Source organism: Anopheles coluzzii, chromosome 3 (genome assembly GCF_943734685.1).
Source record: "Anopheles coluzzii chromosome 3, AcolN3, whole genome shotgun sequence".
Classification (NCBI taxonomy): domain Eukaryota; kingdom Metazoa; phylum Arthropoda; class Insecta; order Diptera; family Culicidae; genus Anopheles; species Anopheles coluzzii.
Window position 1 is genome coordinate 58,338,771 of NC_064671.1, and position 12,780 is coordinate 58,351,550.

General features: G+C 40.6%; 1 long non-coding RNA gene across 1 annotated transcript; it reads left to right on the forward strand.

Annotated features, from left to right (window-relative positions):
* The first annotated feature begins 3,366 nt into the window (after nt 1–3,366).
* Nucleotides 3,367–4,845, forward strand: LOC120959333 (uncharacterized). The gene is made up of 2 exons (XR_007452607.1): nt 3,367–4,626; nt 4,693–4,845. It is a non-coding gene; the product is annotated as an uncharacterized LOC120959333 (long non-coding RNA).
* The last annotated feature ends 7,935 nt before the right edge of the window (nt 4,846–12,780 follow it).

The window sequence follows — 12,780 nt, forward strand, 5'->3', positions numbered from 1 at the left end:
AGAAGAGCGAGGAATGAAGTGCAGCGTAGAAGGGGGCTCTTAGATTGAAAAAATATTGTCTATACCCTTTAAAGGATTCGAAACAGGTGTATGTCAAATCGATGGAGTTTCCAATATTTGCATGGATCTACACATGCTTTCTGTTGGGACCAATAATAGCCATCGTGGATGGGCGGACGGAGTGGGGGGGGGGGGGGGGGGGGGGGTTGGGCTTGAAGAGGTCAGGTGTCCGCCAAGTTCATCCACTGTTAGACGACCCCGATGGCTGAGTAAATGAACTCTAAGAGAAAAAGCTGACACTGGTCGTGTGGTCGTGGTCTTTGTGTACGTACCACCATGGTACGAAGTGTGCTCGCACAGTGCAAAGTGATGCAAGTTAAGCTTGCACTGTGCGAAGTGTGCTCGCAATGTGCGAAGTGTGCGAAAAGTCCGGACTGTGCTCGCACTGTGCGGAGTGTGCGAAAAGTGCGCGCACCGTGCGAAGTGTGCTCGCACTGTGCGAAAAGTGCGGAGTGCGCGCACAGTGCGGAGTGCGCGCACAGTGCGGAGTGCGCGCACAGTGCGAAATGTGCACCGCACACTGAGATGTGCGTGCGTGTGCGCACAGCACACTTAATTGTGCTCTTTTTCCCAACACTAATCACAACACAGCGCGAGAGTGAAGAACACAAAGTAAATGGCACTATGTACAAGTGTTGATCATTTGGTCAAAATAGAGTATAATGGAATTCATTTTACTTCAAATGAATTTAATTTATTCTGATTTACATTTCAATTATTGTTATCAGCCTAGTTGTTAATGTTTAAAATTTTGATGAAGTGAAAACATCATTACCAGATAAATGAAACGATAATCGACGCATTTTGACCATATCGAATTATGATCGTCTTTACACATAGTGTCATCTCTGGCGCTTCAGGGTCTCACGCTCAGAGCAAAAATTCTCGCTAATTCGCAACGGTGGGAGCGTTCAGCTGTGGAGGGCTGGAGGAGTGCGAGTGTGTGTCTCATGCACACAGCGAAATTTTGGTCAACACCTCGATGGTGGGAGCGTTTTTCCATGGGATGGGGTAGTGGAGTGCGAGTGTGTCGCATGATTCCTTCAAAACTAGGGCCAACCCGCTTGGCAAAGAGTAACTCATTTTGATGCCTCTCGCTACCCCTGGCCCTAGTTTTGAAGGAATCATGTGACACACTCGCACTCCACTACCCCATCCCATGGAAAAACGCTCCCACCATCGAGGTGTTGACCAAAATTTCGCTGTGTGCATGAGACACACACTCGCACTCCTCCCGCCCTCCACAGCTGAACGCACCCACCGTTGCGAAGATGGGAGAATTTTTGCTCTGAGCGTGAGACCCTGAAGCGCAAGAGATGACACTATGTGTGAAAGACAGTCATAATTCGATATGGTCAAAATGCGTCGATTGTCGTTTTATTTATCTGGTAATGATGTTTTTACTTCATTAAAATTTTAAACGTAAACAACTAGGCTGATAATAATATTTGAATTTTTAATCAGAATAAAATAAATTCATTTGAAGTAAAATAAATTCCATTACACTTTATTATGACCATATGATCAACACTTGTACATAGTGCCATTTACTTTGTGTTCTTCACTCTCGCGCTGTGTTGTGATCGTTCGAAACTCATCACCAGAACGAATGCAAATTTCATTTGGGAAGGATCGGTGCCGGCAGATGCAGCGAAAATTATGAAATGATAATAGAAAAGTGGTTAAGTTAATCGTGAAAGATGTCAACGCACGCGTAAATGCAGTATGTTTTGTTACATGGTCTACGGGTAAGTGCATGGATAAGAAGAAGAATCTTCCAAATGATGTTTGTGTTCTAACAATCGTACTGCTTTTAATGTTTGTTTATTCTTCTATTATTTTCCATCACACGTAGCTATTTCATCACCAAAGCTTCTGATAACAGATCAAAGCAGATGGATAGGGCATACCGAGTCTCCGTTTAACTTCAAATATCTTCGTGATCGGCAAGTTTTAAATAGTACTAGTTTTGTTCACCATTCTAATGCTCGATTAATCTTTCATTCCTCAGGAAAACGCATCAAACAACAAGTGTTTTTCTTCCAACAGCACGCGCCATCGGTGGAGCAAGCAGCCAACGATTTGATCGCCAGTACGCGCCATCAAGAATTGATATTTTGCCAAACAGTACTGTGAATAAAAAACTGCACACTTACTGTCGGAATTTCCTGGAATTTTTTGATCGGTCTACGCTCGCGGGAATGGTGGGTTCGTTGAGGAGAAGGAAAGAAAGGGTGGGAGCGAGGATTAACCAAAAACGCGGCATTGAGAATGAGGGGAGGTGCGCTCAGCGCTCACGCTGGGACACTCACGATGCTTGAAATAAAATGTTAACAAGCATCGATTTCAAGCATGCATGTCGCGCGATACCCGCTTGGCAAAGAGTAACTCATTTTGATGCCTTTCGCTACCCCTGGCCTTAGTTTTAAAGGAATCATGCGACACACTCGCACTCCACTACCCCATCCCATGGAAAAACGCTCCCACCATCGAGGTGTTGACCAAAATTTCGCTATGTGCATGAGACACACACTCGCACTCCTCCAGCCCTCCACAGCTGAACGCTCCCACCGTTGCGAAGTTTGCGAGAATTTTTGCTCTGAGCGTGAGATCCTGAAGCACCAGAGATGACACTATGTGTAAAGACGATCATAATTCGGTATGGTCAAAATGCGTCGATTGTCGTTTCATTTATCTGGTAATGATGTATTCACTTCATCAAAATTTTAAACGTTCACAACTAGACTGATAACAATATTTGAATTTTTAATCAGAATAAAACCAATTCATTTGAAGCAAAATAAATTCCATTATACTTTATTTTGACCATATGATCAACACTTGTACATAGTGCCATTTACTTTGTGTTCTTCACTCTCGCGCTGTGTTGTGATCGTTCGAAACTCATCACCAGAACGAATGCAAATTTCATTTGGGAAGGATCGGTGCCGGCAGATGCAGCGAAAATTATGAAATGATAATAGAAAAGTGGTTAAGTTAATCGTGAAAGATGTCAACGCACGCGTAAATGCAGTATGTTTTGTTACATGGTCTACGGGTAAGTGCATGGATAAGAAGAAGAATCTTCCAAATGATGTTTGTGTTCTAACAATCGTACTGCTTTTAATGTTTGTTTATTCTTCTATTATTTTCCATCACACGTAGCTATTTCATCACCAAAGCTTCTGATAACAGATCAAAGCAGATGGATAGGGCATACCGAGTCTCCGTTTAACTTCAAATATCTTCGTGATCGGCAAGTTTTAAATAGTACTAGTTTTGTTCACCATTCTAATGCTCGATTAATCTTTCATTCCTCAGGAAAACGCATCAAACAACAAGTGTTTTTCTTCCAACAGCACGCGCCATCGGTGGAGCAAGCAGCCAACGATTTGATCGCCAGTACGCGCCATCAAGAATTGATATTTTGCCAAACAGTACTGTGAATAAAAAACTGCACACTTACTGTCGGAATTTCCTGGAATTTTTTGATCGGTCTACGCTCGCGGGAATGGTGGGTTCGTTGAGGAGAAGGAAAGAAAGGGTGGGAGCGAGGATTAACCAAAAACGCGGCATTGAGAATGAGGGGAGGTGCGCTCAGCGCTCACGCTGGGACACTCACGATGCTTGAAATAAAATGTTAACAAGCATCGATTTCAAGCATGCATGTCGCGCGATACCCGCTTGGCAAAGAGTAACTCATTTTGATGCCTTTCGCTACCCCTGGCCTTAGTTTTAAAGGAATCATGCGACACACTCGCACTCCACTACCCCATCCCATGGAAAAACGCTCCCACCATCGAGGTGTTGACCAAAATTTCGCTATGTGCATGAGACACACACTCGCACTCCTCCAGCCCTCCACAGCTGAACGCTCCCACCGTTGCGAAGTTTGCGAGAATTTTTGCTCTGAGCGTGAGATCCTGAAGCACCAGAGATGACACTATGTGTAAAGACGATCATAATTCGGTATGGTCAAAATGCGTCGATTGTCGTTTCATTTATCTGGTAATGATGTATTCACTTCATCAAAATTTTAAACGTTCACAACTAGACTGATAACAATATTTGAATTTTTAATCAGAATAAAACCAATTCATTTGAAGCAAAATAAATTCCATTATACTTTATTTTGACCATATGATCAACACTTGTACATAGTGCCATTTACTTTGTGTTCTTCACTCTCGCGCTGTGTTGTGATCGTTCGAAACTCATTGCCAGAACGAATGCAAATTTCATATGGGAATGATCGGTGCCGGAAGAGGCAGCGAAAATTATGAAATGATAATAGAAAAGTGGTTAAGTTAATCGTGAAAGATGTCAACGCAGACGTAAATGTAGTATGTTTTGTTACATGATCTACGGGTAAGTGCATGCATAAGAAGAAGAATCTTCCAAATGATGTTTGTGTTCAAACAATCGTACTGCTTTCAATGTTTGTTTATTTTTCTATTATTTTCCATCACACCTAGCTATTGCATTACCAAAGCTCCTGATAACAGATCAAAGCAGATGGATCGGGCATACAGAGTCGCCGTTTAATTTAAAATATCTGCGTGATCGGTAAGTTTTAAATAGTACTAGTTTTGTTCACCATTCTAATGCTCGATTTATCTTTCATTCCTCAAGCAAACGCATCAAACAGCAAGTGTTTTTCCTTCCAACAGCACGCACCATCGGTGGTGCAGCAGCTAACGTTTTGTTCGCCTAGCGCGCACCATCAAGAATTGATATTTTGCCAAACAGTACTGTGAATAAAAAACTGCACACTTACTGTAGGAATTTCCTGGAATTTTTTGGTCGGCCTACGCTCGCGGGAATGGTAGGTCCGTTGAGAGAAGGAAAGAAAGGGTGGGAGCGAGGATTAACCAAAAACGCGGCATTGAGAATGAGGGGAGGTGCGCTCAGCGCTCACGCTGGGACACTCACGATGCTTGAAATAAAATGTTAACAAGCATCGATTTCAAGCATGCATGTCGCGCGACATTTTGCCAAGCGGGTATTTTGCCAAGCGGTAAGGGTAGCGAGAGGCATCAAAATGAGTTACTCTTTGCCAAGCGGGCGCGTATCTTCGAATCCGCGTATAAGGCAGCAGTCCAATGTTGTTGCGCGCAACATTGTTGCTCGGAAACATATCGCTGAGGTGGTCTATGAATGTTGCTTACAACATTTCGCTTTGACATTGTTTAGCGTCAAAACTTAGCCAATTAACAGTTCAGAGTTTATTTTTCATCATTCATTTGTTGAATAAAGAATTGAAAAAATAATATACAGTAGAACGACGATTATCCGGGGGCGGATTAACCGGCGGGCGGCTTAACCGTGTGCATAAATGTGATAGCTGTTCAAACGTACGTGGGCAACCAGTTTTTTGTGCAGCTCTGTAGTGTCTAGAGGTATTTTCTAAATTCTTTTTTGATCATGAACAGCTGTTAAACTAACAGTTATTGATTCATATAATATTCTACTAACGATTAATCGATTGATTCCAAGTGAATTAATCATAAAACTAGTGAATTGTATCATTTTTATATGAATTCGACATTTCTTGGACTATTATCCGTGCATATCGATTAACCGGCAACCGTCCGGTCCCGAGCTGCCTCCAAACTGTATACACCAAAGAATGTATTATAAATGCTTCAATTAGGCCCGTGTCTGTGCTCCATAGCATGCGATTTTATCGCACGTGCTGTCAAACGCTTTTTCGTATAATATTGCGATTAATTGGATGATTTGAATAATATAACGATTATGAAAAATTAATTTGAGATTGTTCCTACAAAACACCACACATTTAGTTTGACAGATAGAATCGGATGCGGCGTCCGACGAAATCAAAATTTTTTGATTCCGTCGTACGACGAAATCGCACGTCCGACGTTGTCTGTCAAATCCCATATAAAATTTTGACAGGCCTTCCGATAAAATCGCATCCGATGGAGCACAGACACGGGCCTTACAAATTGATGTCGGATGTCAACAAAACGCACACTGCTGCTGTTTCATTTCATAAACCCGATTACCATGACCAAGGTAAATAGAAAATGTTGTCAGACAAAAATCAAATTTCTTTCAATTTGGCCGGCAACAAAGTTCCATCCATACATTTGCCGGCAACATCCATACATTTTGCCAGCAACAATTTTGCGCACAACAAGATTTTACCGCTGCCTGAGAGGTACCGTGTATCTCGGCGACCATCTGTATTAACAAAAGAGTAGATGATTTGTTTTGTCACGAATTTTAAAATCATATGAACAAGATTTCTAATCTTACTTAAATCGTTCATGTTCATGTACGAGATGATAATGAGGATAAAATATGAGAATAGGAAAAATGAATGATTTCTTAGTTTGTAAATTCAAATATGTCGAAAATACAATAAACAATAAATTCACTAAATAACACCGAATAACTCACCTTAATCTTTGTTTTAATGGTAACATATTTATAAGCCGGTCCCATGGTACAGTCGTTAACTCGTACGACTTAATAACATGCCCGTCATGGTTTCAAGCCCCAAGTAGACCGTGCCGCCATACGTAGGACTGACTATCCTGCTATGGGGAGTAATCCAAAAAGTCATTGAAAGCCAACCCCATAAGTGGTACAGGCAGGCCTTGACCGATAACGGTTGTTGAGCCAAAACGAAGAAGATTGATAAGTAATTTTAATAAAAAAAATGGTGGAAAAATTAAATGAACCAATTAAAAAAATGTAAATAATATTATAATCCTGGAAACCTTACGTCAAGTGACGAATTGTCAAAATGCTCTAGACTCCGCCACCTGATATTTTTAATCCACCTTGGTCCGAATGAGCGATTACCGTGTCCTAATATACATACCTTGACGTAACGATATTTCGTTCCTACATAGACCTTGGTCTGATGTCGTGTTCGATGGTTGCTAGAGCGCCGGCTAAGGCGGCGCTCTAGCAGCAATCGAACACGACATCACCGTATTAATACACGATGCGCAATCTCAGATTGCGCATATATTCGTTTTATCAAAACATAAGTCATTTCGCGTAGCCAACCCTGAGCTATAAACGTCATTTCCATACATTTTCAGATTGCGCCAAGATTGCGCATAAATTTTCAAGATTATATGTCCGAGATATATAAATATTTTTTGACAGATAAATATATCAAACCGACCCGTTTGACAGATAAATATATGCGCAATCTGAGATTGCGCATCGTCTATTGCTACGGTCAGACACGAACAAACCCATATAATCATATGGAGGTGCACTGTCTGACACAAACAAACAAACAAGACAAACGTCGAGTCGAACATGTCAGTTGATTCTGTCTGTGATGTTCGGTACCCACCTGTGCTGTGAGTACCTTGGCTGTCAAACGCTTCACAGCTACAGTAGATAGAATTCAATTCGGGACATTTTTAAGTTTGTTTACGTAGTTTGTCTCTTTATCTTCTTAAAATTGCGTGCAAAATATTTAAAATAGCTATCAATAATTATTGTTAAACTTTTCAATCAATTATAACATCATATATAAAGGATTGAAACGTATTAAACTATTGTGTGTACATAATCCATGTGTATGCACTGTATGTGTTTTGGCATGGACGTTTGTTTACATTTTTCAATATTAAATTTGAATAATTTCTATGTTATGATGGATGTGAATAAGTAGTAAATTATGAGTTGAATCTTCCCCCTGTAGGTGGATATTCATTTAAACTATGAAAATGCTTCATTTTCGAGACGAAAAGAAAGGCGTATTGCAGTGCATCATGACAGGTCTATAAGACATCGAACAGCTGACAGAGCACCTATCGAACAGAGTCGTGTTTGTTTGTCTCGTTCGATTGGTCCCAGAGCGCCGCCTAAGCTAGATAGCAACATAGCTTATCGCATGTAGAAAAGTCCGCCATGTTTAGAATTCGCGACAACTAATCTGGTTGAAAGTGCTTGCTCTTGTCCTGGTGTAAACAATAAGCTCGCTGCCTTGTGAAAAGAATATAGTTGTGATATAGTTAAACGAACGTTTTTGTTTGTGCAACTATGTATTATGTTAAGTTAGTTCTTTGAAAATGTATTGCTCAGAACAATTTCGAATGGTAGTATGGTGTCTGAGTATGTATCATTCTTCCCATCAAGTTTCTGTAGTGTTGCATTAAATATTTTTGTTAAAACTTTGTTGTAAAATGTTGGTGAATAATATCATGAAAAATCGCGTATGGTTCTGTTTCATTGTTGGTAAGAATAAATGTTGTCACTCCATTTCGCAATGTGAATTTTACAATGAAAGTACAGGGGAGCGCTGTTTATCGGGGATCATCGGGACTTGACCTCGCCTGGATATGCGAATAACACGGAAAATGAGTCAAATGTTATACTTAATGAAAAGTTCCTGATATTTTTGAAATTTGTAAAGTGTTTTAGTAAAACCCAGCCAGTTATTATTTACGACGTCGTGTGTGCGTCAATTGAACGTTAACCATATGTCGGGTGATCGTCGCATTTAAGTCAATATACGACGAAGGGATTTTTTTAAAACGAAAAGCACTATAATTGTGGCAGATTGTCTGGAGTATTTCGCTCATAGTTTTTGTCTATGACAATGGCCATGAAAAAGTGGTTCAAAAAGTCGATACTTTCTGTCTCTCCCCTTTACTCTGTGGGTACCGTACGATCCTTCCAGCTATTCTCAGGGATATCGCTGGTCTTCTTTATCCGTTCACCCAGATCATATTCGTTTTGAGTTACAGTCAGTCCAAATAGTATTCGTCTAGCTGAATATTTTGTTGAAAAAGGCGAATAATGGCCGCAATTGGCATGGGCTACTAAAAATAATGATGAGGTTTGATAAAGGGACCATCAATGCACTCGCATTGCTAATAAATGAGCATTACGATAGTGCAATAACAACCAAAACATTTTAAAAACTAAAAAAAGTCGTTTGACTGGCGTGCAAAAAGTATTCGTCTATCAGGTTTTTGGCGTAATATGCGTTAGATAACAAAGGTTATAGAATCAAAAAATGTATTGATCTTGTTTTTTTTTTATTGCATTTATGACTTCAGTCATTTTCCGATATACGCTATCGTACGGGAGCGAGCACAATAGCGTATCTCGAGTTTTCGCGTATAGCGGATTCCTATGTAAAAATAGTTTACACTACTGGTTCGTGGGTTGATAAATATCGCCACAGAGTTTTGAATTTAAGTTTTTTGTTGTAAAACAGGTATCTTTTGCACAAATGTAATGCAAAATGCATTAAGAACATTAAGGAAATTCAAAAAGAGCATAAAATATTTCAAAGAATTAAAATACTTGCAAAAAACACATGGAGCTGTCAAATTTAGAGGAATCGCGAAATGCGAATTCGCGTATACAGGCGATCCCGGAGTTACGGCCCCCTCGAGTTACGACGATTTTGATTTTGACAGTTAAAAGATGTCATTGAAAAAATGTTGTATTTTTTGGAATTTCTGGGCTGAAAACCGTTATAAATATTTAAACTTGTGGACGATAGTTCTATTTCAGAAATATGGTCCTTTGCAGAAAGCTTAAACATATCCTCTTTTGACTCATAATGCATACCAACGACAACTAAAGAAGAATGTGTCTCCTTAGCTTCCACAATCTGGCAAATACAATTTGTGTCACTAAGAAACCATTGGTTTCTAAAATCAGGGTGGCCACTCAACCAGGAAAACCGGTAAAACCGGGAATTTTATTTGTCCGGGAAAAACCGGGAAAACCGGGAAATTCTCCAAAAAAAAAAGGGAAATCATCGCAAACTTTTGCTGTCACTGTTAATCATCGTACTAAGTGCATTTTAAATTAACGGAATGTTTTGTATATGGTTCCCTACTTAGCACAGGCCAGCAACATCACACCAATGTGTAAGGACAACATTTTCCGTTTCTCACATACAGGGTTTTCCAATTGAGTTAAGACTAGCCGCATACTTTTTTTGAATAGTCGTATTAGATTCTTGACTAGCATCCTCTATTTTTGATTACGAGCAATGGATTATTGACTAGGAGCAATTGATTTCAACAGACCGGTTGCTGGCGCGGAGTGACCAGGTTGTTTTTAGAGGTTTTCGGTAGGAAATCTAAATCAAATTCGGTAATTTTCAGTTTAAACAACTTTATATTCACCCATAAATTTTATTAAATTCCAATTTTATGGTTGAATGGTCAATACTTAGAAAAATATTTGATTTTTGGTTCGAAAAATTGAGTTTTAGTGTGCTCAATTGTAAACCGATATTCGATCGAAAATCGATAGAACTACACATGGTCACTCTGAAAAACTTGCTTAACACGTTGTCTGCCACGTCAGCCACTATGTGGCTGGCCGGTTTTTTTTCCGATCGGGCCACGTCAGCCACATAGTGGCTGACACATTACACATTGTAAAAGACGTGTTATAAGAGATTAATTTGCACGTATTTGAACGGTTCTTTCTCAATGCTGTTCTTTCACGGTTATTAATTCTTAAAAAAATTATTATTATTATTTTTTTTTCTTTGGCTCAACAACCGATGTCGGTCAAGGCCTGCCTGTACCCACTTGTGGGCTTAGGCTTTCAGTGACTAATTGATTCCCCCCCCCCCCCCCCCAAAGCAGGATACGTATGGCGGCGCGGTCTATTTGGGGATTGAACCCATGACGGGCATGTTGTTAAGTCGTACGAGTTGACGACTGTACTACGAGTACTGTACTGTACTGTACAGTACACTGTACTGTACTGTACTATAAAAAAAATATTAAAATATCAAAATGAGTTTCTATTATGTTTTCATCCGATCTGACATCCGATTCCCTTGCAAGCAGCAGTTGGAGTCGGAATGTCACCGACTTTTGCGAGAGGTAAAGAAAGGGAAGGGAAGGGAGGGGAGGGGGGTTCCAAGAATGAAATTCCATGGAATTAGCTCAACAAACGACATTGTGGAGCGACTGAGACAACAAAGAGAATTGGTGATTTTGATTTAAAAGAGAAAAAATGCAAAAGCAAATGCAATCGTTTCAAAGAGTGATTCCGTGGCCTGACGGGGCAGTTCAGTGGGCATGTATGGTGGCAGACAACGTGTTAATCTAGCTTTTGGTTAAGTTATGCCTGTGGGTTCACTACTGCATATTTCAATTCAGCCGTTAAGTGCTTTTGTGTTGTATTGTGCGTTAATAAAATCAAAACAATAGCACCAAAATCCTATCAGATAAAATATATCTTATTTTGTGGACGATATATAGTAGTTAAACAAACACGTTAAACTAATGAGCGGATGAAATTAAATAATATCCACAGATTATTATTCAAGTCGATCTGTAACACCGGGTGTTATAAACGCGACGCTCTTAGGCTGTCATGCAAGGACCTGCTGGAATCAATTGCTCCTAGTCAATAATCCATTGCTCGTAATCAAAAATAGAGGATGCTAGTCGAGAATCTAATGCGACTATTCAAAAAAAGTATGCGGCTAGTCTAAACTCAATTGGAAAATCCTGTATGATACGCAATATATGTAATTCTCATTCGCACTGGTGCAATACTTACGTTCACCGATATCGGTTCTTGCGCATTTGGGGTATGGTGTGCCTATTCGTTCTACCTTGCACTCGTATTCATCCCTCGTGAAATTGCGGTCGTGTCAAATTTAACAGTGGATTTAGTGGGCGAATTACGCCCCGTATTCCTCAAGGCGGTAACTGATAATTTTTGTCCCTTCTAGCAATTTTAAGGTTACCTAATCACTCATCGCCTGTACATTGGCATTTTGCATTTTGGTTTCGGGCCTCTACCTTCATTCCGCCCGGGTGACTGGGTTCCCACACTGGCACTGATGGTTGAGGTGGCGTCGCTTCTGCAGTCCGATCGTTGCTCCTTTGTTTTCTTATCACATACCTCCAGATTGGATATTATATTGAATAATTCATCAATAACTTTTATCCAGTTTTTATGACAAGTGTCCATCTTTCCCGTAATGCCCGTCTTTACTTACCAACCTCTAGATAATTTTTTTTTGAAAACATATGAAATAATAATTTGGAATTGAAGTATCGATGGTGGGGGAGGAGGCGGCAGAGGGTGCAACTGCTACCGCGACTTGGCCAAGGATGGAGGAAGGAGAAGGAGAAACAAGCCGGTGAAAAATTCGACCGGAATTGCCACAGGAAAGGGAAGGAATAGAACCTGACTGGTTGTTGGACGTGCCGAACTAACCAGGTCGAGGGAGGGGGAGGAAGCGACTGATCGTTGGACTAAGCCGAACTGATCAGGTCGAGGGTGGGAAAAGGAGAGGAAGCGACTGATCGTTGGACTATGCCCAACTGATCGAGTCAAGGTGAGAGGGTGAGGAGGGGCCAAGGGGGGAGTGAGCAAATTGACCAACTGCGCCAGTGAGCGCCCAAGAGTGTCCAGCTGTAGCTACCCGCCAAGGACTACAGAAGGATTCTAGGGCTGTGTCGAGTTGAAGATATGAAAATAAATTTCGACTCCGAACAATTTGCTTTTTCTCTCTAATCTAGTTTGGATTTATTTCTGCGCATCCTATGGCCTAAACACAGGCATGCACTTCTAGCGATTGTTACATTTGATTACAAGGTTACAAATTACATCATGGCTCCTTATCGAAGGAACAGTGGTAATCTGCCATGATGTTAATTTTCGCATGGATTAGTAGTCCTGCAGGTTGCATATCTGCAGGCGGATATTTGTTACAAATCCAACAAT